This window comes from Rhinatrema bivittatum, chromosome 2 (genome assembly GCF_901001135.1).
Source record: "Rhinatrema bivittatum chromosome 2, aRhiBiv1.1, whole genome shotgun sequence".
Lineage (NCBI taxonomy): Eukaryota > Metazoa > Chordata > Amphibia > Gymnophiona > Rhinatrematidae > Rhinatrema > Rhinatrema bivittatum.
Window position 1 is genome coordinate 119,641,630 of NC_042616.1, and position 22,892 is coordinate 119,664,521.

Genomic DNA, 22,892 nt, shown 5'->3' on the forward strand with positions numbered 1-22,892 from the left:
CTGTTTGGACGCGCTATTATTACCCCTTATACAGTATGGGGTAATAGTGCGTGGAAAATGCGCGTCCAAACCCCCCCCCCCCCCCCGAAACTAATAGCGCGCTCAACATGCAACTACATGTTAATGAGCCTATTAGTTAGTCCCACTCGATACAGAAAGTAAAATGTGCAGAAAAGCCGCACATTTTACTCTCAGAAATTAAAGCCTGCCCAAAGGCAGGAGTTAATTTCGGCCGGCACCAGGAACGTGTACAGAAAAGCAGAAAAAACTGCTTTTCTGTACACCCTCTGACTTAATATCACAGCGATATTAAGTCGGAGGCCCCAAAAATTAAAAAAAAATTAAAAAAAAATCTGCCCGCGGGTTGGAAAACGGACACTCAATTTTGCTGGCATCCGTTTTCCGAACCATGGCTGTCAGCGGGTTCGACAACAGACACAGTTAAAATTAAGCGTTGGCTGTCAAACCCGCTGACAGCCGCCGCTTCTGCCAATAAGGAGGTGCTAGGGATGCGCTAGTGTCCCTAGCGCTTCCTTTTTCTATGGACCCTCATTTGCATACAGAATCGTGTGCCCAGGAGAATGGCCTGGGCACGTGTTGGGAGAGCGTGCGCTCGCTCGCCTCGGAGCGCCGGCTCTCCCGTGCATTTATTGAATTGGCCCGACAGTATCATACATGTCACACACCCCTTCTAGCACTTATTTGTTAAAGGAAATATTTTACTTAGCCTGACTGAGGTTAAGTATCACCTATATAGCAGTTTACATAAGTTTTCTTCTATTAGGGCTGAGACAGAGTTCCCACCAGTAACCAGAAAGCACAGTTTCCATTTACTATCTTCTAAGATTTCTCCTAAATCTGCCTCCCATGCCTTCTGATATGCCATGTTCAAGTTAGGCTCCACATTTAGCAATGCACAGATCTTAAAGATAGGTCTTTTGAGCCTGCCCGCTTGATCATAGCCTACAAAAAGTATTTTGCCCTTCCTCAATTCAACAAATGATAAACGTGCTGCATTTTGTCAAAAGACAGACCCTGGCCGTCCCATAGTTACTCCAGTCTAGTTAGTCCCTTCCCTTTCTATCTCATTATTTCCCTAGCCTCCAAACCTGGGCTCAATTTTTATTGTACAAGAACAAAGCATGATGAAATACCTGACTGTCTTCCACCAACCTCCTCCTCCATTTACCCCATACCTCCACAGCCAATCTAGAAAAGGGTGATAGCCCTTTCACTAGTAATTTCTCTCCATCCCACACCTTAACCTCCAGGGGAGGATTGCCCACCTCAGTCTGAACAATATTTACCCAAGGCTTAAGTCCCACTTATGCCAGTGTATTAAGGCACTCAGCTGAGCAACTGCATAGTACCACAATAAGTTAGGGACTCCAAGCCCCCAATAAAGAACTTTGCTGGACACCCTTGGCAGACGACTATCGTTCCGTATAAATCTAAGCAGTTTATGCTACCACAGCTTCAGATCATCCAGAATTCACACTGGAAGTATCCGAGAAAAAAAACAATAGCATGGTAGATTGTTCATTTTACTGATATCCATCCTACCCAGCCATGAAAAATCCATCCTATCCCATCTATTTCATGCACCAAGGTTCATAATTAAACCCAAACTCCTCCTCAGCCCTCAGACCTATTTTAATCCCCAAATATGTCACCCATTTCTTGGCAATTTAGACACGAATTTTACCAACAAGCTCCACAAATCATCCTTCAAGAACAGATATTTTCAAAATCTCTGCTATGTCTTCATTGAACTTAAATCCCAAGATCCCCCCCAAATGTTCTCATTTCCCCTAATAACTCCCCAAAAAGCAAGTTTGCTTACCGTAAACTGTGTTTCTGTAGATAGCAGGATGAATTAGCCATGTGTCTGGGAGTGTCGTCTCTCAACCGGCAGGCGGAGCTTCTCCTAGAGTGCAGAGTTTTGAACTCTGTGCGTCTGCGCGGTGAGGTTCCCGCGCGATTGCTTGATTTACCTTAGTCTCTTGTTTCAAAGCAAGAAGAATATAGAACGTAAGAAGTATTTTGTGTATTTGTGTAGACTGTCTAGGGAGGTGGGAGGGTTTGCATGGCTAATTCATCCTATCTACGGAAACACCGTTTACGGTAAGCAAACTTGCTTTTTCCCGGTGATAGCAGGCTGAATTAGCCATGCTGTCTGGGAGTCCCAAGCTCCTGTGTGGTATCAAGATGTTTGTTTGTATGTTAGGACGCCACCCTTAAGTCTTTATACAGTAGACAATCTTATCTTTGTGTCATGGTTGACAAGATTGCCGAGCCCATGGCTGCATCAGAAGCGCTCTGCTGTTGTAAGCAGTAGTGTACTGTGAAAGAATGTAAAGAAGACCAAGTTGCCGCTTTGCAAATGTCTATCAGTGAAACGTTTCTGTAATGGGCGACTGATGTTGCAGTTGCTCTTATTTGGTGTGCCTTTGGTGTCGTTTGTAGTGGTAGATTACACTTATTGTAGCAAAAGGTAATGCATTGGGACAGCCAATTAGCCAAAGTTCTTTTGGAGACTGGTTGTGTTTGGGAGAGTTTGGGTTAAGAGAGGAATAGCTGAGATGGTCTGGATTCCAAATGAGTTCTTTGTTTGTAATAAGCCAATGCTCTTTTACAGTCTAAAGTGTGGAGAAGTTTATTCTGTCGTTCTGATGAGGTTTTGGCTTGAAAATCGGTAGAGTAATGGTCTGGTTGATATGAAACGCCGATACCACTTTCGGGAGGAAGGTGGGATGAGGACGAAGTGTGACTTTGTTATGAAAGAATTGTAAGTATGGGGAGTAGTGAACTAGTGCTTGTAATTCACTTACTCTCCTTGCTGATGTTACTGCTACTAATAAAACTGTTTTTCAAGTGAGGTATTTGATATGACAGGCGTTTAGAGATTCGAAAGGAGGTAACATTAGTTGTTCCAGTACGATATTAAGATTCCATGGTACTGGTGGTTTTGTGACCGGTGGTCTCAGATGTAGAATACCACACAAGAATCTGGAAATTAAAGGGTGGTTGGAAATAGGTAGTCCGTTTAGATTATGGTAAAAAGCTGCAATTGTACTAACATGTACTCTAACAGAGGCGTATTCAAGACCCGCTGCAAACAAAGTATGGAGGTATTCTAGAAGATGTGTTATCGTTGTAGAGAAAGGGTCTAGGTTTTTTGGTTTGCACCATTCTGCGTACCGGTGCCATTTCCCGGCATAGTTACGCCTGGTGGACAGTTTCCTAGATTCAGTGAGAACATCCTCAAGTTGAGATGAAAGTCCTAGGTAATTCAGTACATGCCTTTCAATCTCCATGCTGTCAGATGGAGGGATTGATGCATTGGATAAAGAAGGGATCCCTTCTCCTGAGTTAGAAGTGGGGATGGTTTTCTAGTAGAATCGGTGGGCGAATGGATAGTCTGAGATACAGGTACCATGGTTGCCTCGGCCAGGATGGGGCTATGAGTATCATGTCCGCTGCATCTGTGATGCATTTTTGTATTGTTCTGGAAATTAGTGGATTGGGAGGGTAAGCGTAAAGTAGGCCTTCCCTCCATGAAATGAGGAAAGCATCTGGAGCGTAACGAAGTTTGCTGTGGTAGTTGGAGCAAAATGTCAGAGTTTGTCGATTGTTCTCTGTGGCAAACAGATCTATTGTTGGAAATCCCCACTGATGGAGTATGTTGGCCACTACATCCCGGTTCAAAGTCCATTCGTGTGGATGGAAAATTCTGCTGAGGCGATACGCTGTTACATTGTCGAGACCGGGAAGGTAAGTGGCATGTATCGAAACTTGGTTGGATACTGCCCACGTCAGAATGCGAAGCGTTTCTCGACAGAGGATCCAGGAACCTGACCCCCCTCCTTTGTTTATATAAAACATGGCTACTTGGTTGTCTGGGTATACCATGATATGTTTTATTTTATTTATTTATTTAACACTTTTTTTTATACCGGCATTCGTAGGACACATCATGTCGGTTTACAAGTAACTGAGAAAGGAAATTACAATGAACGAGGAAGGGGCTAACTGGATAATATGCAAAAATACAATAGAGGAGAGTCAACGAGCAGAATTACAACTTTTTGCATTCAAGTTAGGGTTAAATATGCAAATGAACTTATAAACAAAGTTAACGAGGCATGTACACTTTAGAAATTAGCATATGAAAGCTTATTTACAGTATGATGAGGCAAGTGCACGTATGTACAGTTAAATGCTGGTGAGGGGGGAGTAAAGAGGGAAGGAGCAAGGGGAAAGGGGCGGGTGGGGTGGATTGAGAGGGGTACATTAATGCACGGGTACTTTCAGGGGGGGTTGCTATGGGGTGAGAGGGCAGGGTCAGGGAGAAGGTATAAAGGCTGAGCGTGAGCTGCAGTGGTTCAAAGGACTAAGACTAGGATTGGGAGGGATTGGGGTATGCCTGTCTAAAGAGCCATGTCTTGATTCCTTTTTTGAAATGGCTCAGGGACGGTTCTAGGCGGAGTTTGACGGGGAGGGAATTCCAGAGGGTGGGGCCCGCAATGGAGAAGGTTCTATCCCTGGTAGTGGTAAGGTGCCCAATTTTGAGTGAGGGGATTTGGAGAGTGCCAGCAAGGGAGTTTCTAGTGGGGCGATTAGCTTGACAGAATTGTGGCATATCTTCAAGCCAGGGTGAATTGTTATTGTATAATGTGTTATGGAGGATGGTGAGTGTTTTATACTGGGAACGGAAGGCGATGGGGAGCCAATGGAGATCCTGGAGTATGGGAGTGATATGGTCTGTTTTTCTGGTGTTTGTTAAGATTCTTGCCATAGCATTTTGGAGGATTTGGAGGGGTTTAATGGTGGAGGCTGGTAGGCCTAAGAGGAGGGAGTTGCAATAGTCGAGTTTAGATAGTATGGTGGTTTGCATAACAGTGCAGAAGTCGTGGGCGTGGAGGAGGGGCTTCAGTTTTTTGAGGATTTGAAGTTTATAGAAGCCCCCTTTTAGTAGTGAATTAATGTGGGATTTGAAGCTTAGTTGATTGTCTAGGGAGACTCCTAGATCTCTGACACTGGGAGGTAGTGTGTGAGCTTGTGAGGCGTTTTGAATCATTTGGTGGATTGAATCGATTGGTTCATTTGCTAGGATAAGGATTTCAGTTTTAGAGGCGTTGAGTGCTAGGTGTATATTGGAGAGGAGAGAATTGATGGATGTCAGGCATGATTCCCAGTATTGGAGGGTTTCATTCATTTGTCATTCATTTGTTTTCCCGGAACAGTGGTCGAGAAGGTTTGAAGTGCTTTCCAAATGGCTCGAAGTTAGAGGAGATTGATTTGAAATTTGGACTCCCGTAGAGACCAACGGCCATGAGTCTTTAAGTTGTTTAGATGAGCTCCCCAGCCCTTCCATGAGGCATCTGTAGTGAGTGACTTGATAAGGAGGTCGCTGGAATGGTGCTCTTGAGTTCAGATGGTTGATATTCATCCACCATCGAATGTCTGTTCACATTTGTCTGGTGAGGCGTACTCTGGTTGACAGTGGTTGCTAGAACTGTGACCACTGGTTCTTTAGACCCCACTGCACACAACACATGTGGAGTCTCGTGTATGGGACTACATGGATGCCTGCTGCCATATGACCCAACAGTTGAATTTGTCGTGCAGATGCCTGTGATTGATTGAACAGACGTTGAGCCAGAGAGGACAGAGTTTGTATCCTGTTGTGTGGTAGGTATGCCCTCTGATGTACCGTGTTGATGAGGGCTCCAATGAACTGTAGAATTTGTGTAGGTTGAAGATGGGATTTTTCATAATTGATTATTAATCCCAGCTTCTGAAGACAATTGATTGTTTGGAATGCATGAGTCTTTAAGGTAGTCTGATCCGAGGGTACCAACAGCCAGTCGTCGAGATAGGGAAAAATCTGTATCAACAGCTGCCAGAGATGAGCCACCACCACCGCTAAGCATTTTGTGAACACCCTCGGGGCTGAGGAAAGGCCAAAGGGTAGGACTTTGAACTGGTAATGGATGTTCTGAACTTGGAAACAAAAGGTATTGCCAGGAGGAAGGGTGCATGGGTATATGGGAATAAGCATCCTTCAGGTCTATGGAGCATAGCCAGTCGTTGGGTTGCAGAAGGGGTAGGATACTCTTGAGTAGGGATGTGAATCGTATTTCTGACGATTGAAAATATCAGACGATATTTTCAAAGCAGTCAGAAATCAGAGGCTCCCTGAAACAGATAGGAAAACCCCACGAGATTGTTCGTGGGGTTCTCTTATCGTTTTGGGGGAGGGTGGGAAGAACAGCACACATAAACAAGCCCTAAACCCACCCCGACCCTTTAGAACTGCTCCCTTAGGTTCCCCCACCCTCCTGACCCCCCCCCAAAATGTTTTAAAATTATCTGGTGGTCCAATGGGGGTCCCGGGAGCGATCTCCCGCTCTCAGGCCGTCGGCTGCCACTAATAAAAATGGTGCCGATGGCCCTTTCCCCTTACCATGTGACAGGGTATCCGTGCCATTGGCAGGCCCCTGTCACATGGTAGGAGTAATGAATGGCCGGTGCTATCTTTAAAAATGGCGTGGGCCATCCAGTGCCAGTTCTGATTCACATCCCTACTCTTGAGAGATGACATCTTGAATTTCTATTTTTGAATGTGTTTGTTGATTTCTCAAATCTAAGATGGGTCGAAGACCTCCTGACTTTTTTGGAATGAGAAAATATGGGGAGTAAAATCCCTGATTTTGTAATGAAGTTGGAAGAACTCGGATGGAATTCTGCGCCTGCAGACTGACTGTTCCTGTAGATCTGATGAAATTTGATATGATCTTGAGAGAGGAAATTTGCGGAAGTGTGGGAATAGTTAACAGATTTAAGAACATAAGAAATTGCCATGATGAGTCAGACCAAGGGTCCATCAAGCCCAGCATCTTGTTTCCAATAGAGGCCAAAACCAGGCCACAAGAACCTGGCAATTACCCAAACACTAAGAAGATCCCATGCTACTGATGCAATTAATAGCAGTGGCTATTCCCTAAGTAAAATTGATTAATAGCCATTAATGGACATCTCCTCCAAGAACTTATCCAAACCTTTTTTGAACCCAGCTACACTAACTGCACTAACCACATCCTCTGACAACAAATTCCAGAGCTTTATTGTGCGTTGAGTGAAAAAGAATTTTCTCAGATTAGTCTTAAATGTGCTACTTGCCAACTTCATGGAATGCCCCCTAGTCCTTCTATTATTTGAAAGTGTAAATAACCAAGTCACATCTACTTGTTCAAGACCTCTCATGATCTTAAAGACCTCTATCATATCCCCCCTCAGCCGTCTCTTCTCCAAGCTGAACAGCCCTAACCTCTTCAGCCTTTCCTCATAGAGGAGCTGTTCCATCCCCTTTATCATTTTTGGTTGCCCTTCTCTGTACCTGGTTGCCACATCTTTTTTGAGATGTGGCAACCAGAATTGTACACAGTATTCAAGGTGCGGTCTCACCATGGAGCGCTAGAGAGGCATTATGACATTTTCCGTTCTATTAACCATTCCCTTCCTAATAATTCTTAACATTCTATTTGCTTTTTTGACTGCTGCAGCACATTGAGCCGACGATTTTAAAGTATTATCCACTATGATGCCTAGATCTTTTTCCTGGGTGGTAGCTCCTAATATGGAACCTAGCATCGTGTAACTACAGCAAGGGTTATTTTTCCCTATATGCAAGACCTTGCACTTGTCCACATTAAATTTCATCTGTCATTTGGATGCCCAATCTTCCAGTCTTGCAAGGTCCTCCTGTAATGTATCACAGTCTGCTTGTAATTTAGCTACTCTGAATAATTTTGTATGATCTGCAAATTTGATAACCTCACTAGTCTTATTCCTTTCCAGATCATTTATATATATATATATATATATATATATATATATATATATATATATATATATATATATTGAAAAGCACCGGTCCAAGTACAGATCCCTGAGGCACTCCACTGTTTACCCTTTTTCACTGAGAAAACTGACCATTTAATCCTACTCTCTGTTTCCTGTCTTTTAACCAGTTTTTAATCGCCTCCTATCCCATGACTTTTTAGTTTACGTAGAAGCCTCTCATGAGGGACTTTGTCAAACGCCTTCTGAAAATCCAAATACACTACATCTACCAGTTCACCTTTATCCACATGTTTATTAACCCCTTCAAAAAAATGAAGATTTGTTAGGCAAGACTTCCCTTGGGTAAATCCATGTTGACTGTGTTCCATTAAATCATGTCTTTCTATATGCTCTATGATTTTGATCTTGAGAATAGTTTCCACTAATTTTCCCGGCACTGAAGTCAGGCTCACTGGTCTATAGTTACCCAGATCACCCCTGGAGCCTTTTTTAAATATTGGGGTTACATTGGCCACTCTCCAGTCTTCAGGTAAAATGGATGATTTTAATGATAGGTTACAAATTTTAACTAATAGATCAGAAATTTCATTTGAGTTCCTTCAGAACCCTAGGATGCATACCATCTGGTCCAGGTGATTTGCTACTCTTTAGTTTGTCAATCTGAGCTACTACATCTTCCAGGTTCACAGTGATTTCGTTCAGCTCATCCGACTCGTCACCCATGAAAACCATCTCCGGAACTGGTATCTCCCCAACATCCTCATTAGTAAACACGGAGGCAAAGAATTAATTTAGTCTTTCTGCAATGGCCTTATCTTCCCTAAGAGCCCCTTTAACCCCTCTGTCATCTAATGGTCCAACCGACTCCGTCACAAGTTTCTTGCTTTGGATATATTTTTAAAAGTTTTTATTATGAGTTTTTGCCTCTATGGCCAACTTCATTTCAAATTCTCTCTTCACCTGTCTTATCAATGTTTTACACTTACCTTGACAATGCTTATGTCTTATCCTATTTTCTTCAGATGGATCCTTCTTCCAATTTTTGAAGGATGTTTTTTTGGCTAAAATAGCATCTTTCACCTCACCTTTTAACCATGATGGTAATAGTTTTGCCTTCCTTCCACCTTTCTTAATGCACGGAATACATATGGCCTGCGCCTCTAGGATTGTATTTTTAAACAATGTCGAAGCCTGTTGAACACTTAACCTTTGCAGCTGCACCTTTCAGTTTTTTCTATTTTCCTCATTTATCAAAGTTTCCCTTTTTAAAAATTTAGTGTTAGCACTACAGATTTATTTATTGTCCCCTTTCCAGTTATTAGTTTAAATTTGATCATGTTATGATCACTGTTGCCAAGTGGCCCCACCACCGTTACTTCTCTCACCAAATCTTGCGTTCCACTAAGAATTAAATCTAAACTAGCTCCCTATGTAGTGGGGTGGAGGTGGCTCTGGGTGACTCAAAAGACTGTGCTGGTTTTGGTGGTGCTGCTGGAGTTGGTTTTGGTGGACGTAGTTGGCGAGGTCACCCACGAGACGCCTGTGGTTGTGGTTGGTATCGGTGATCTATACGTGTTATACAATCTAAAAGGGTGCCCTTCCATAAGGGCTTCTTCGGTATGAAGGATAAAATCTTTTAGGAGAAGAATGCAGGTCTGAAGAAGTCAGGGATTGCACTGCCGTATTCTGCTCTTTGAGAAGGGTTACTGTTTCACCAAACTTGGTACCAAAAAGATTATCCCCAAAACAAGGAATATCCACTAATTGGTCATGGACAACTTCCCTTATGGAACTAGCTCTTAACCATGCCATGCGACATGCTGCTATTGCCATCGCTGAGGAACAAGCTGATGATTCGAAGGACTCAAACTGAACAAAGTAAGTGTCTGAGACCCTCCTCCATATCTGTGAATGGTTGTGGTAAGGAATTATCGGTTGCCACACATATTGGACGTAATCTCTGTAAACATTCGAAGAGATACTGTATTACATAAAACTGATGGTGTTGTTATCTTCGTGGCCAGCATGGAGGAGTGATAGACCTTACGGCCAAAATCATCCAGGGATTTATGATCCTTCCTTGGTGGTGAATTTGCATGGAGTTTTGATCTTTTGGCCCGTAACAGTGCAGATTCCACCACTACCGAGTTATGGGGTAACTGGGTGGAGTCATATATTGTGGAATTTCGCATCCTGTATTTTAAATCTGTTTTCCTTGAGGCTGCCGAGGTAGAAAAGGGTTTTTCCCACATCTTATGTAAAACCGCATCCAACACAGCATGTGGTGGTAAGGCAGTTGGTTCAGGCGACATTTCAAATATCTTCAGGATGCCGAGAACTTCCGCCTGAGGGTCAGGAAATTTTCCTGTTTCGATGTTTAGTAGAGATCCTACTTTTTCTATATATTTAGCGTAGGATAGATCCTCCAGAGGACAATATGGTTCGGGAAGGCCCTCGGGAGGGTCTGATGGAAAACCCGTAGATGACGAAGGGGACAACGTAGACCATTGTGAATGTGGAGAATCTGGTCGATTTGGAACTGGAATTGATATTTCTCTTTGCTTTAGTGGTGGGACCGCTGGGATATGTGGAGTAGAAATTGGAGATCGTGAACCTGGATCCCATGGATGTATCTCATCAAGATCATGGAAAAAGGACGTCAAAGCAAGAGAAATTTGTGACATCGCCTTTGATGCTAATGTATGATGTGAAGGCATAGGAAATGGTTCTGAAGGAGGGGCTGGTATCCCCAGAGAGAAATCTTGAGAAGGGCGACTTAGTTCCATATGGTGACTTGATGAGATCTCAGAGAAGAGGACCAATCAGATTGCGAACTCTCCCCCTCTGATGATTGATTAGTAGAGAGGTGAACTATCTCTACATCAGAATCTGTACGTGATGATTCAGCCAATTGGAGATGTTTTGTCTTGGTCTTCTGATTGACATGGTACTCACGTTGAGGTGCATCTTGGGGAGAGGTGAGAAGTGGAGCTATAGGTGGGTCCTGATGTTTTGTACGCTTTGCATTACCATGATAGTGATGGTGAACATGCTTTCTTTTCTGAACATTGGTTGGGATGACCCAGATAGCGAAGCAGCCCTCCCCAAAGCACTGTCTGAAGCACCTGGTCTCAAAATGGCTTCTTGAATTAGTCGTGGCGTCGATACGCCGTAGCTCCGTGAGATGCGCCTTGCGGCTACGTTTGCTTTTCCCATGCTCAGAGTGCTTCAGCGTCGAGGAGCGAGAACGAGGAGGCACAGAGCCTTGTGTCCCCAACGGCGCAGCTGACTTATCTCTCAAGGGAGTCAAAGCCTCAATCTCTCTTCGCGGCCCTGGTGGTGGCACCGACCTAGCCGAGTCCCCTGCCAACGAAATCTATCATCTTGGCGGCTTCTTTTTTATTTTCTTCACCCGGTGAAGAATGAGGGGACCGTAGGCTCGCGATTTTTTCAGCTCGCTGTCTTCGGGCCTGGGGCAACATCCGACCACAGTCTCTGCAAGAGGCTGTGTGGTGCTCCGGGCCCAAACAAATGTAACAATAATTATGTCCATCGGTGATGGACATAATTTTGCTACATTGGCAATATTTAAAGCCCGATGGCTTCGGAGCCATCGCTAACTCGAAAAATATCAAAAAGCTCGAAAAAATTCGAAAAGTGAAGAGACGAGGAGAGGAGGAAAAAGCCGCCCGCGTGCAGTCCTGCTCGCGGAAAAAAAAAAAAAAAAAAGAGACTGAGGTAAATCAAGCAATCGCGCGGGAACCTCACCGCACAGAAGCACAGAGTTCAAAACTCTGCACTCTAGGAGAAGTTCCACCTGTCGGTCACGCGACGACGCTCCCAGACAGCATGGCTAATTCAGCCTGGTATCACCAGGAAATGGTACTTCTGGATCAGTGACTGTGAATAAGTCATCAGTGAACAAAGAAAGTTTATCATCAGTCTCCACTAATTTGAAGATTTTGTCTGACCCTCTCTGCAATAGTGCAAACAAAATAGGGAACAGCCGACATCCCTGTCTTGTACCTCTCTTTACCCTGAAGGAAGTTGAGTAACCACCATTGACCCGATGCATGTTTGCGGTGTATCAGAACAGCCTCTAAATCTAACAATGTCTTTTCCTAGCTGAATTTTTTCTACACATTAAAGAGTAATGGCCAATGGACTCTATCGAAGGCCTTGTCCACATACACCATTAATAACACAGCTGGTATATTCCCCTGCTGCACTTTCCAGATTAATTCCAAGACCCTCCCTGTCATTATCCGAGGCCAAGCTCCCTGGGACAAGACCCAATTGGTCAGGGTAAATAAGCAAGGGAGCCACCACACCCAATCTTACCGATAACACCTTAACTAGAATTTTTAAATCTATATTGATCAATAAAATAGGTCTGTAGGGACCACAGAGTGTGTGTGATCCCTACCCCTCTTTGCCTAGATAGTTATCCCTGCCAAATTTGAACTAGAAAATGAAACCACCACTTTGCAGAGAGTTAAATGTTAACCAATGACTTCATTAGAACAGAGTGAATCGTTATATAATGCCATCTATACTTTATATTATTGTTGCAAAGCTAGAAAACTATATCCCGAAATTCCCTCCTCTTGCGGATAGTAGACAATGCCAAGTCCTGATAGATCTCAATCCTATATCCTTTCTAAAGTAGCGGACCAGACTTTCTAGCACCATTTGCCTCTTTCCTTCCATGGGAAGCTGTGAAAGCAGGCAATGATGTCCCATGGTTGGTTATTGCATGCCTGCCCCAAGGATCTATGGGCTCTTTCCAATTTGAGCACGGGCATCTCCGCCATCTCTTCATCCAACCTCAACACTACCGTAAAGATATTTAATACCACTTGGAAGCAGTCTGCAAATTCGGACATCTCCAGCACACCTCTAAATTGTAAATTTGCTCTATGGGATCCGTTTTCCATATCCTCCAATTGGGCTGAGAGTTCCTCAATAGCCTGTAACAGCTCCTTCTGTGCCTCCCACCAACAAGCTAAGTCAGAGGCTTGCTCGTCCAGCCGAGATTCAGACTCCTCAACCTGACACCCCAGGTCAGTGATGTCATTCATGCCAATTTCTTTTTTTAGGTCAGCCATATTGCTACGGAGATCGCAGTACCAAGCCTGAAATTCCACTCTTGTGTCTTTTCATCCACTGCTGTATCGCCTTGTTCGCAGCCTACATCATGGTCCTGCGCCACCATAACACTTGTGAAGGAAAAATGTTTTAAATCCACTCACTTTTTCTGTGAAACCTTTGCAGCCTTTGTCTCCAGCTATACCCATGTGCCAGCTACCAGGAAAGTATTCTACATGCTCCATAAGCAGGGATTATGTCAGTCAGGACGGGAGCCTCAGACTTAATCAGCCATCTTGCCTGATAACGTCACTTCCTCCCAGTGCTCCTTTTTTAGCACTGGAAACAACCCCTGGCCAGAGCTGGAGTAACGTTTCCAGCACTATGAAAAAAATTAAGTTAAGGGTAAAAAAAAAAATAAAGTTTAAAAAAAAAACAAACATTCAGAAACTCTCCGGGTATGTAGTAGTAACAGTCAATACTTATTTGATATGGTTCGCTGCTACTTAGCCAGATAAAGTAGCAGCAACCCGCAGCAGTTAGTCTGGCAGCTGCTTCATGCTGCCAGATAGATGGATAAATCAGAATTTATTCAGCTAAGTGGTAGTGGCAGTAGCCTATCAAGGATGCCTTCTCCCTTTCAGAGTTAAAGTATGCTGTTGGCCTGTGCCAGACACATTTTAAATGTTACGTGGGTTGTTTTTTTTGTTGTTTTTTTTTTTTAAAACTCCCCATGCAGTAGCATAGCATTAGCTTACAGCATCAGGAGTTAAAGATGATGATAACTTGGACATTAAAAATGTGCGCTGATCACTAGCACAAATTTTATTAGTGCCCAGATTACTGCATCGGCCTGAAAACTTAACATAGTAATGATGGCAGAAAAAGACCAAATAGTACAACCTGTCTGCCCAGCAAGCTTCTTATGGTAGTAACTGTCACTCCGTGCAGCAACACAAAATAGCAGAGACAAAACAAAGAAAATTAAACAATTAGATAGCTTTCATCAGCACAGCAAGGTTCAAATATTTTCTTATAACTCCCAGTCTGTCAACTTTCCCTTCCCACTCCAAGCTCTGAAATCTCAAAGCACTAAAAAAGGGAAACCAGTAGTGAGGTCACGTGATATGGTGAACCAAGACGGATGTGTGTCTTAGAGCTCCAGCTTTCGTCCCCCTAAAATCCTTCTGAATAAGCAACATCTGTTGTGAAAACCTGCTGAAAACATCCTGGTGAGCTGTACTTATGTCAATCGATAGATTTATGAACAGATTGCTGGGAATATGCCCATAGAAATGGGAAAGCACGATTAAAGGAATATGCCCATAGAAATGGGAAAGCACGATTAAGAAAAGATGCAGTGGGCTGAAGACTAAATAGGTAACGCCACTGAAACTGTGGTAGGGCCTGCTTTACCTAAACTTTAGCTACTGCTGAACTGATAACAATGGTGGTAACAGCACTAACAGAAAAATTTAGCTTGATTTCAAGTCCAAATTGCTGATGTCAAAAACTCTTATCACTGAACTCAGCCCGCGAATAGACCAGGTGGAGGGCAGGCTTTCAGTAGTGGAAGATGGTGCAGTAATATTATCGGGGAAGGTTTTGGTACTTGAACAAATTAAACTTCAAGGGGAAAAAATGGAGGACTTAGAAAATTGCTCCCACAGAAGCAACATATAAATTGTGGGTTTACCAGAATCTATAAAGAAGCATAATTTATCCAACTTTTTGGAAAAATGGAACCCAGAAGCTCTTGATCTGATGAACTGCAAGAGGGATTGTGATTGAGAGAGCCCATCGTCTAAGAAGCCAGAAAGAAGGGGAGACCTGACCTTCCCTTATCACAAAATTGTAAATGTGCAGAGATTTGAAATACCAAGAAAAAGCTATGTGCATTTTTCAGGATTACTCATCTCAAATCTCTTTGAAATATATTTACACTTATGTACAGTGTTGGTACAGAAACAAGTCAGCAAAATTGCTTACCTTGTAATAGGTGTTATCCCAGGACAGCAGGATGTAGTCCTCACATATGGGTGACATCACCGACGGAGCCCAGCGCGGGAAATCTTTCTGTCAAAGTTTCTAGAAACTTTTGACTGGCCCTGTGAGGCCACTGAGCATGCCCAGCATGCTATGATATTCTCTGCCACAGGTGTCTCTCTTCAGTCTCGAATGTAGCAAAAAGGTTTAGCAAAAATAAAATAATAAATGGAATGAGACCCAACTCCTTGGGGTGGCGGGTGGGTTCTGTGAGGACTACATCCTGCTGTCCTGGGATAACACCTATTACAAGGTAAGCAATTTTGCTTTATCCCAGGACAAGCAGGATGCTAGTCCTCACATATGGGTGATTAGCAAGCTAGAGGCTGAGTCATTTTGTATTGAGGCAACAGTGAAGTATTGTTGAAATAAGTCAGCCGTGCATTACAGCAGGTTGGATGTAGGAGGAGTTGGGATTATGCTGGCAACAAGTTCTTCATGACAGATTGTCCATAGGCTGAATCTTGTCTTCCTTGTTTGTCCAAACAGTAATGAGCTGCAAAGGTGTAAAGAGAACTCCATGTTGCTGCTTTACATATATGTCAAGAACTGGCACTGAGCGATAGTGTGCTACTGAGTGTTACGACCATGGCTGCTATGCAGCCGCCTCACCACCAGAGGTCCCCCACGACCATGCTCTTCTGGCTGGCCCACTCCTTCCTTCCTGTCTACTCTATATCCCAGACTCTCCTTTATAACCCTGTCTAGTAGTTCCATCAGTGCTTCGGCATCGAGCTCATTTGGGCTCCCTGCTCTAGCCGGTCCGTTGTCTGCCTACTGTGTGCGGCCTACGGGCCTTCAGCCTTGCCTTTCTGTGTGTGTGTGGCCTTAGGGCCTTCAGCCTTGCCTTACTGTGTGTGTGTGTGTGGCCTTAGGGCCTTCAGCCTTGCCTTACTGTGTGTGTGTGTGCGGCCTACGGGCCTTCAGCCTTGCCTTTCTGTGTGTGTGTGGCCTTAGGGCCTTCAGCCTTGCCTTACTGTGTGTGTGTGTGTGGCCTTAGGGCCTTCAGCCTTGCCTTACTGTGTGTGTGTGTGTGTGGCCTTAGGGCCTTCAGCCTTGCCTTACTGTGTGTGTGTGTGTGTGTGTGTGTGTGTGTGTGGCCTTAGGGCCTTCAGCCTTGCCTTACTGTGTGTGTGTGTGTGTGTGTGGCCTTAGGGCCTTCAGCCTTGCCTTACTGTGTGTGTGTGTGTGTGTGTGTGTGTGGCCTTAGGGCCTTCAGCCTTGCCTTACTGTGTGTGTGTGTGTGGCCTTAGGGCCTTCAGCCTTGCCTTACTGTGTGTGTGTGTGTGTGTGGCCTTAGGGCCTTCAGCCTTGCCTTACTGTGTGTGTGTGTGTGTGTGTGTGTGTGGCCTTAGGGCCTTCAGCCTTGCCTTACTGTGTGTGTGTGTGTGTGTGTGTGTGTGTGTGTGTGTGGCCTTAGGGCCTTCAGCCTTGCCTTACTGTGTGTGTGTGTGTGTGTGTGTGGCCTTAGGGCCTTCAGCCTTGCCTTACTGTGTGTGTGTGTGTGGCCTTAGGGCCTTCAGCCTTGCCTTACTGTGTGTGTGTGTGTGTGTGTGTGTGTGTGTGTGTGTGTGTGTGTGTGTGTGTGTGTGTGTGTGTGGCCTTAGGGCCTTCAGCCTTGCCTTACTGTGTGTGTGTGTGTGGCCTTAGGGCCTTCAGCCTTGCCTTACTGTGTGTGTGTGTGTGGCCTTAGGGCCTTCAGCCTTGCCTTACTGTGTGTGTGTGTGTGGCCTTAGGGCCTTCAGCCTTGCCTTACTGTGTGTGTGTGTGTGTGTGTGTGTGTGGCCTTAGGGCCTTCAGCCTTGCCTTACTGTGTGTGTGTGTGTGTGGCCTTAGGGCCTTCAGCCTTGCCTTACTGTGTGTGTGTGTGTGTGTGGCCTTAGGGCCTTCAGCCTTGCCTTACTGTGTGTGTGTGTGTGTGTGTGTGGCCTTAGGGCCTTCAGCCTTGCCTTACTGTGTGTGTGTGTGTGTGTGTGTGTGTGTGTGTGTGTGTGTGTGTGTGTGTGTGTGGCCTTAGGGCCTTCAGCCTTGCCTTTCTGTGTGTGTGTGTGTGTGTGTGGCCTTAGGGCCTTCAGCCTTGCCTTTCTGTGTGTGTGTGTGTGGCCTTAGGGCCTTCAGCCTTGCCTTTCTGTGTGTGTGTGTGTGTGTGTGGCCTTAGGGCCTTCAGCCTTGCCTTTCTGTGTGTGTGTGTGTGTGGCCTTAGGGCCTTCAGCCTTGCCTTTCTGTGTGTGTGTGTGTGTGTGTGTGTGTGGCCTTAGGGCCTTCAGCCTTGCCTTTCTGTGTGTGTGTGTGTGTGGCCTTAGGGCCTTCAGCCTTGCCTTTCTGTGTGTGTGTGTGTGTGTGGCCTTAGGGCCTTCAGCCTTGCCTTTCTGTGTGTGTGTGGCCTTAGGGCCTTCAGCCTTGCCTTTCTGTGTGTGTGTGTGTGGCCTTAGGGCCTTCAGCCTTGCCTTTCTGTGTGTGTGTGTGTGTGTGTGTGGCCTTAGGGCCTTCAGCCTTGCCTTTCTGTGTGTGTGTGTGTGTGTGTGTGTGGCCTTAGGGCCTTCAGCCTTGCCTTTCTGTCTGTCTGAAGGGTTTTCAGTCTTTTTCTGCTGCCTTCGGGCTTTATATTTCATGTTCCGTGTTAGTACTGTCCTAGTTTGTCTGTCCAGTTCTTGGTCAGTATTGTTTCCCCAGATTCCCTCACCTCAGTCACTTATACCTCCAGCCACTATCACTCTTACCTGCACACCTCCTGAATTCATCCTTATCAGCACCCAGCTCCAGTTTTCTGTACACTTTTACCTGCATTCACTTTCACACATACCTCCATGCTATTTCAGTATTTGAGTTCACCTTTACCTCCATGCATCTGGTATCTGATATTTCTAGCCAGTATAAGACTCCATTTGCCTATTCCACTTTCCCACTTGCCATAAGGTTCACTCATTCCTGCCTACACCAGCCAGTATCAAGTCTTCTGCAACCCTGCCTCTCCTGAGACACCCCTGTTAGTGGTGTTTACCACTCCTTGCCTGAGCCCATTCGTAACACTGAGGTTGACATTGCTCGTACTGAATGTGCCTTTACCCGCCCTTGGAGAGGAAGGCCTGCTTTTTCATAGCAAAACTGTATGCAATCTGCTAGCCAATTGGATATAGTATGTTTACCCACCGGTTTCCCTGGTTTGTTTGGATCATAAGATACAAACAGTTGTGTGGATTTTCTGTGGACTGCAGTGCGGTTGATATAGAATGCTAGTGCACGTTTACAGTCCAAGGAATGTAAGGCTGTTTCTCCTGGATGAGAATGGGTCCTTGGAAAGAATGTGGGTAAAACTATGGATTGGTTCAAGTGGAATTCTGTGACCACTTTGGGAAGAAATTTTGGATGTGTACGGAGTACCACTCTGTCATGTAGGAACTTCATATAGGGTGCGTACGTGACAAATGCTTGTAACTCACTAACCCTTCTAGCCGATGTAATGGTTATGAGGAAGATAGTCTTCCAGGTGAGGTATTTCAGGTCAAAAGAATCTATGGGTTCAAAAGGAGAAAGCATTAGTCTTGTTAAAACCAGATTCAGGTCCCATTGTATGGCTGGTGGCCGAATTGGTGGTTTAAGATGAGTTAAACCTCTCAAATCTACTTACAAGAGGTTGTGTGGAAATAGGTGCATCTCCCATCTTGTTATGGTAAGCCGAGATTGCACTTAGATGTACTCTTACAAAAGAAGTCTGGAGACCAGATTCTGACAGATGGTATAAATAAGCTAGTAGAGAAGTAGTGGGGCAGGTGAAAGGATCAATATCCTTTTGCCTGCACCACAAAGTAAACAGTTTCCATTTTGAAGAATAGTTCTTTCGTGTGGAAGGTTTACGTGAAGCTATAAGCACTTGAGATATACTTTTTTTATAGATTGAGAGGCTGCAGGATTAAGCTTTCAACATCCATGCTGTCAGGGATAGGGACTGAAGGTTGGGATGGCGCAACTGACCCTGATCCTGAGTTATGAGAGTGGGAGCCACTCCCAGACGAACGGGATCCCTGACTGAGAAGACTACAAGTGTGGGAAACCATACTTGTCGAGGCCAATACGGGGCTATGAGTATCATAGACCCCTTGTCCTGTTGTAGCTTCACTAGAATTTTGGTTATGAGTGGTATTGGAGGATACGCTTGAGTTCCAAAGGCGAGCAAAGGTGTCCTTGGCTGGCTGATTCTGTCGGTTGTGTAGAGAGCAGAATTTGTCTACTTTGTGATTCAGATGTGATACAAAGAGGTCCATTGTCGGTTGGCCCCAACGCTGAAAGATCCTGGTCGCTACTGAGGGATCCAAGGACCATTTGTGTGGCTGGAATTGACGACTGAGGCGATCCGCCACTACATTGTGAATGCCTGCTAGATAAGTGGCCCGGAGGAACATTGAGTGTGTTAGGGCCCAGGCCCAAATCTGTGCAGCTTCTTGACAAAGGAGATACGAGCCCGTACCTCCCTGTTTGTTGATGTACCACATGGCTACTGTGTTGTCTGTTTGGATGAGAACAGTCTTGTGTGAAAGGCAGTCCTTGAATGCATGCAGCGCATAACATATAGCTCGAAGCTCTAGGAAATTTATTTGAAATGTTGCTTCGAGGTTTGTCCAAGTGCCTTGTGTTTGGAGATTGTCTATGTGAGCTCCCCAACCCAAGGTGGATGCATCTGTAGTTAAAGTTATCTGTGGGACTGGTTGCTGAAAAGGCAGGCCTTTGCGCAAGTTGTCCACGTTTGTCCACCAAAGTAGAGATGATCTTAGTTGGTGGGTCACTTGAATTGGATAATGTAGTGGTTGAATGGCTTGGATCCATTGTGATCATAAAGTCCATTGGGTAACTCTCATGGCGAGCCGTGCCATAGGAGTGACATGAACTGTGGAGGCCATGTGGCCTAGTAAAGTTAGAAACTGATGAGCTGTCGTTTGTTTCTGTAAGTAAATGGATCTTGCTAGTAGAGTGAGTGTCTCTGCTCAATCTACAGGTAGAATGGCCTTTGCTAGATTGGTGTTCAATTCTGCTCCTATGAATTGAAGCAGGTGAGTTGGAGTGAGATGGGATTTTTGATAATTGATGAGAAATCCCATGGAGTGAAGTAGGGCAATTGTTCGAGTCAGAGAAGCGAGAGCTCCCTGCCGCGATGGACTCCTGATGAGCCAGTCGTCCAGATATGGGAAAACATGGACACCTTCTTTGTGCAAGTGTCCTGCTATTACTGCCAGACATTTGGTAAAGACTCTGGGAGCAGATGCCAGTCCAAATGGTAGAACTCTGTATTGGAAATGTTGATGGCCCACCATGAAGCGCAGGTACTTGCGATGAGGAGGGACTATTGGAATGTGAGAATAAGCGTCTTGAAGATCCAGAGAATAAAGCCAATCTCCTGTTTGAAGTAGTGGAAGCATGGTGCCTAGAGAAACCATCCTGAATTTTTCTTTTTTCAGATATTTGTTGAGATTTCTGAGGTCTAGGATGGGACGTAAGCCTCTGGTTTTCTTTGGGATGAGGAAATACCGAGAACAGAATCCTCTGGCCTGCTGAGTCCATGGCACTGGTTGTATAGCCCTGGCTTCAAGAAGGATGGATAATTCTTCTTGTAATTGAAGTAGTTGAGAATTTTGTTGTGGGAAGAAGTGTGGTGGAAATTCTGGAGGAATTGAGAGGAAATTTAGTTTGTAACCTCGAGAGACTATGGAGAGTATCCATTGGTCTGATGTTATGTGCAGCCAATGTGTGTGAAAATAGGATACTCTTCCCCCCACTGGCAGGTCTGGTCGAGGTTTTAGGGGTATGGACTTGTTCTCTGGCCTGCATTTCAAAAGCCTGCCGCTGGGCCTGTCTGTGCAGGAGGTTGCAGACGGGGAGGCCTAGGCTGTCTGGCCTGGGATCGTTGTTGTGGCCTAGTTGATCTACCCCTAGAAGTTTGGGGGTAGTATCTCCGAGGCCTATAATAAGAGCGTCTGGGTTCTCTTCTGGGAAGGCAACGAGAAGATTGTGTCGAGGGTTCTTGTGGGATTTGAGACAGTTGACGTAAAGTCTCTGTATGGTCCTTAAGCTGCTGTACTGCTTCTTGGACCTTTTCGCCAAACAAATTGTCACCGACACATGGTAGGTCCACAGGTTTTTCTTGAACCTCAGGCCTGAGGTCTGATGCCTTGAGCCATGCCCATCTGCGGGCAGTGATTCCAGCTGCTGCTGTTCTGGAAGCCGTTTCAAAGTTGTCGTATACTGCCCTTACCTGTTTCCCGGCTTCTAGGCCTTTGTTGACTATGGCCTGTGCTGGTTCCTGGAATTGTGGAGGCAAAGAGGTAATAAATTCCTCCATCTGCTTCCATAAGTTCCTCTGATACTGTGTGATGTATAATTGGTAAGCAGAGATTTTTGTGTTTAAGATGGCACTCTGATACACTTTCCTGCCCAATGAGTCAAGGAACCTATGGTCTTTACCAGGTGGAGTTGAAGAGTGTGGTCGAACACATCTCGATTTTTTCTGTGCAGACTCTACTACAACAGACTGGTGTGGTAACTGTTTTGATATCCTGGAGCCGTCTGCCCTATATAAGTTGTGTCCACACGCTTGTTCACTGCAGAAACAGAAGATGGATGCTCCCAGATGCGACGTTGAAGATCCAAGAGAACCTCATGGATTGGGACAGCCAGTACTTGTTTAGGTGGGTCTACAAACTGCAGAACTTCAAGAGTTTGTTGTCTGGTATCTTCTTCTGCTGTCAGTTTGAAGGGAATGGAATCAGCCATGTCTTGAATGAATGATGAGAATGATAAGTCCTCTGGAGGTGATTTCTTTCTCTGATCTGGAGGAGAAGGTTCAGACATGAATCCCTCAGAAGATGTTACAGACTGCTGGTCATCCCAAGAGTCATCTGGGTCATCTCTATAGGGAGATTTTGGCAATGACCTGGGAGGGAAGTGAAGGCCTGAAGAGCCTGGCTGTGGATCATCGGTGGAAAACAGAGGTGAGGTCTCTTGAGGCTGCTTTGATGGTAGGTTATCGATGACATTTTGATATCTTTGCAAAAGATGTTGATAAAACGCGAGATCTTGTACTTCAGGAGGCTCAGATGATGGTTGCCTCGATGATACAGTGGTTGTCATAGATGTCGTCATCAGTGCAAGTGTTGCGGAAGACTTCGACGTCGATGGAATCGAGAATGGCATCAAAGAACCCGATGGAATCTGGGCGAAGATGGACGTCTATGATGTAACAAGTCTCGGCGTCGTAGTAATCGAGTCCATCGGTGTCCTCGGCGCCAACTAGGGCACCGGCATCAGTGGGCCCACTGGCATCGGTACTACTACCGGCATCGATGCTGGTGGCATCGGCATTGGCAGGATCGCCGGAAGTGCTTGATCCTTCAGAGCCTGCATGACCGCTTGCCTGATGAGATCAGACAATTCCGGCTGTACAACTGGTGGAATCAGAGCAGTTGTAAGCGATGTCAGAGGATCCTGTGCGGAAGTCTGTGGAGGATCCGGAATCGATGGAGGTAAAGGCCCAGGCGTTGAGGGGACCGGTATTTCCTGGTCCCATTGGCCGCTTTGCCATAGATTCCTCCTGGGATGTCGATGCAGATGATGACGGTCGACGATGTCGATGTTTTAGTTTGAGATGGTCCGGCGATTTCATCGATGCTATAGACGATGGTGAAGACTGACAATCACTGGATCTGTCCGGACGCGGTTTTTTGAGCAAGGCTCTTTTAGTCTATCCAGCCGGAGACGACTTCGACGATTTGGAAGGGGAAGGAATTAATTGTAGCTGGAACAAATGTTCCATTTTTTCCTGCCTAGCCTTTCGCCCCTTTGCCGTCATCTCAGCGCATTTAGGACATGTACTTACATCATGTTTTTCACAGAGGCAGAGG

The 22,892-nt window shown here is 45.2% G+C and overlaps 1 protein-coding gene across 6 annotated transcripts in view; it reads right to left on the reverse strand.

The window, feature by feature from the left end:
* Nucleotides 1-22,892, reverse strand: part of CREM (cAMP responsive element modulator) — a 284,166-nt gene that overhangs the window by 238,050 nt on the left and 23,224 nt on the right. The gene's annotated exons all lie outside the window — the stretch shown is intronic.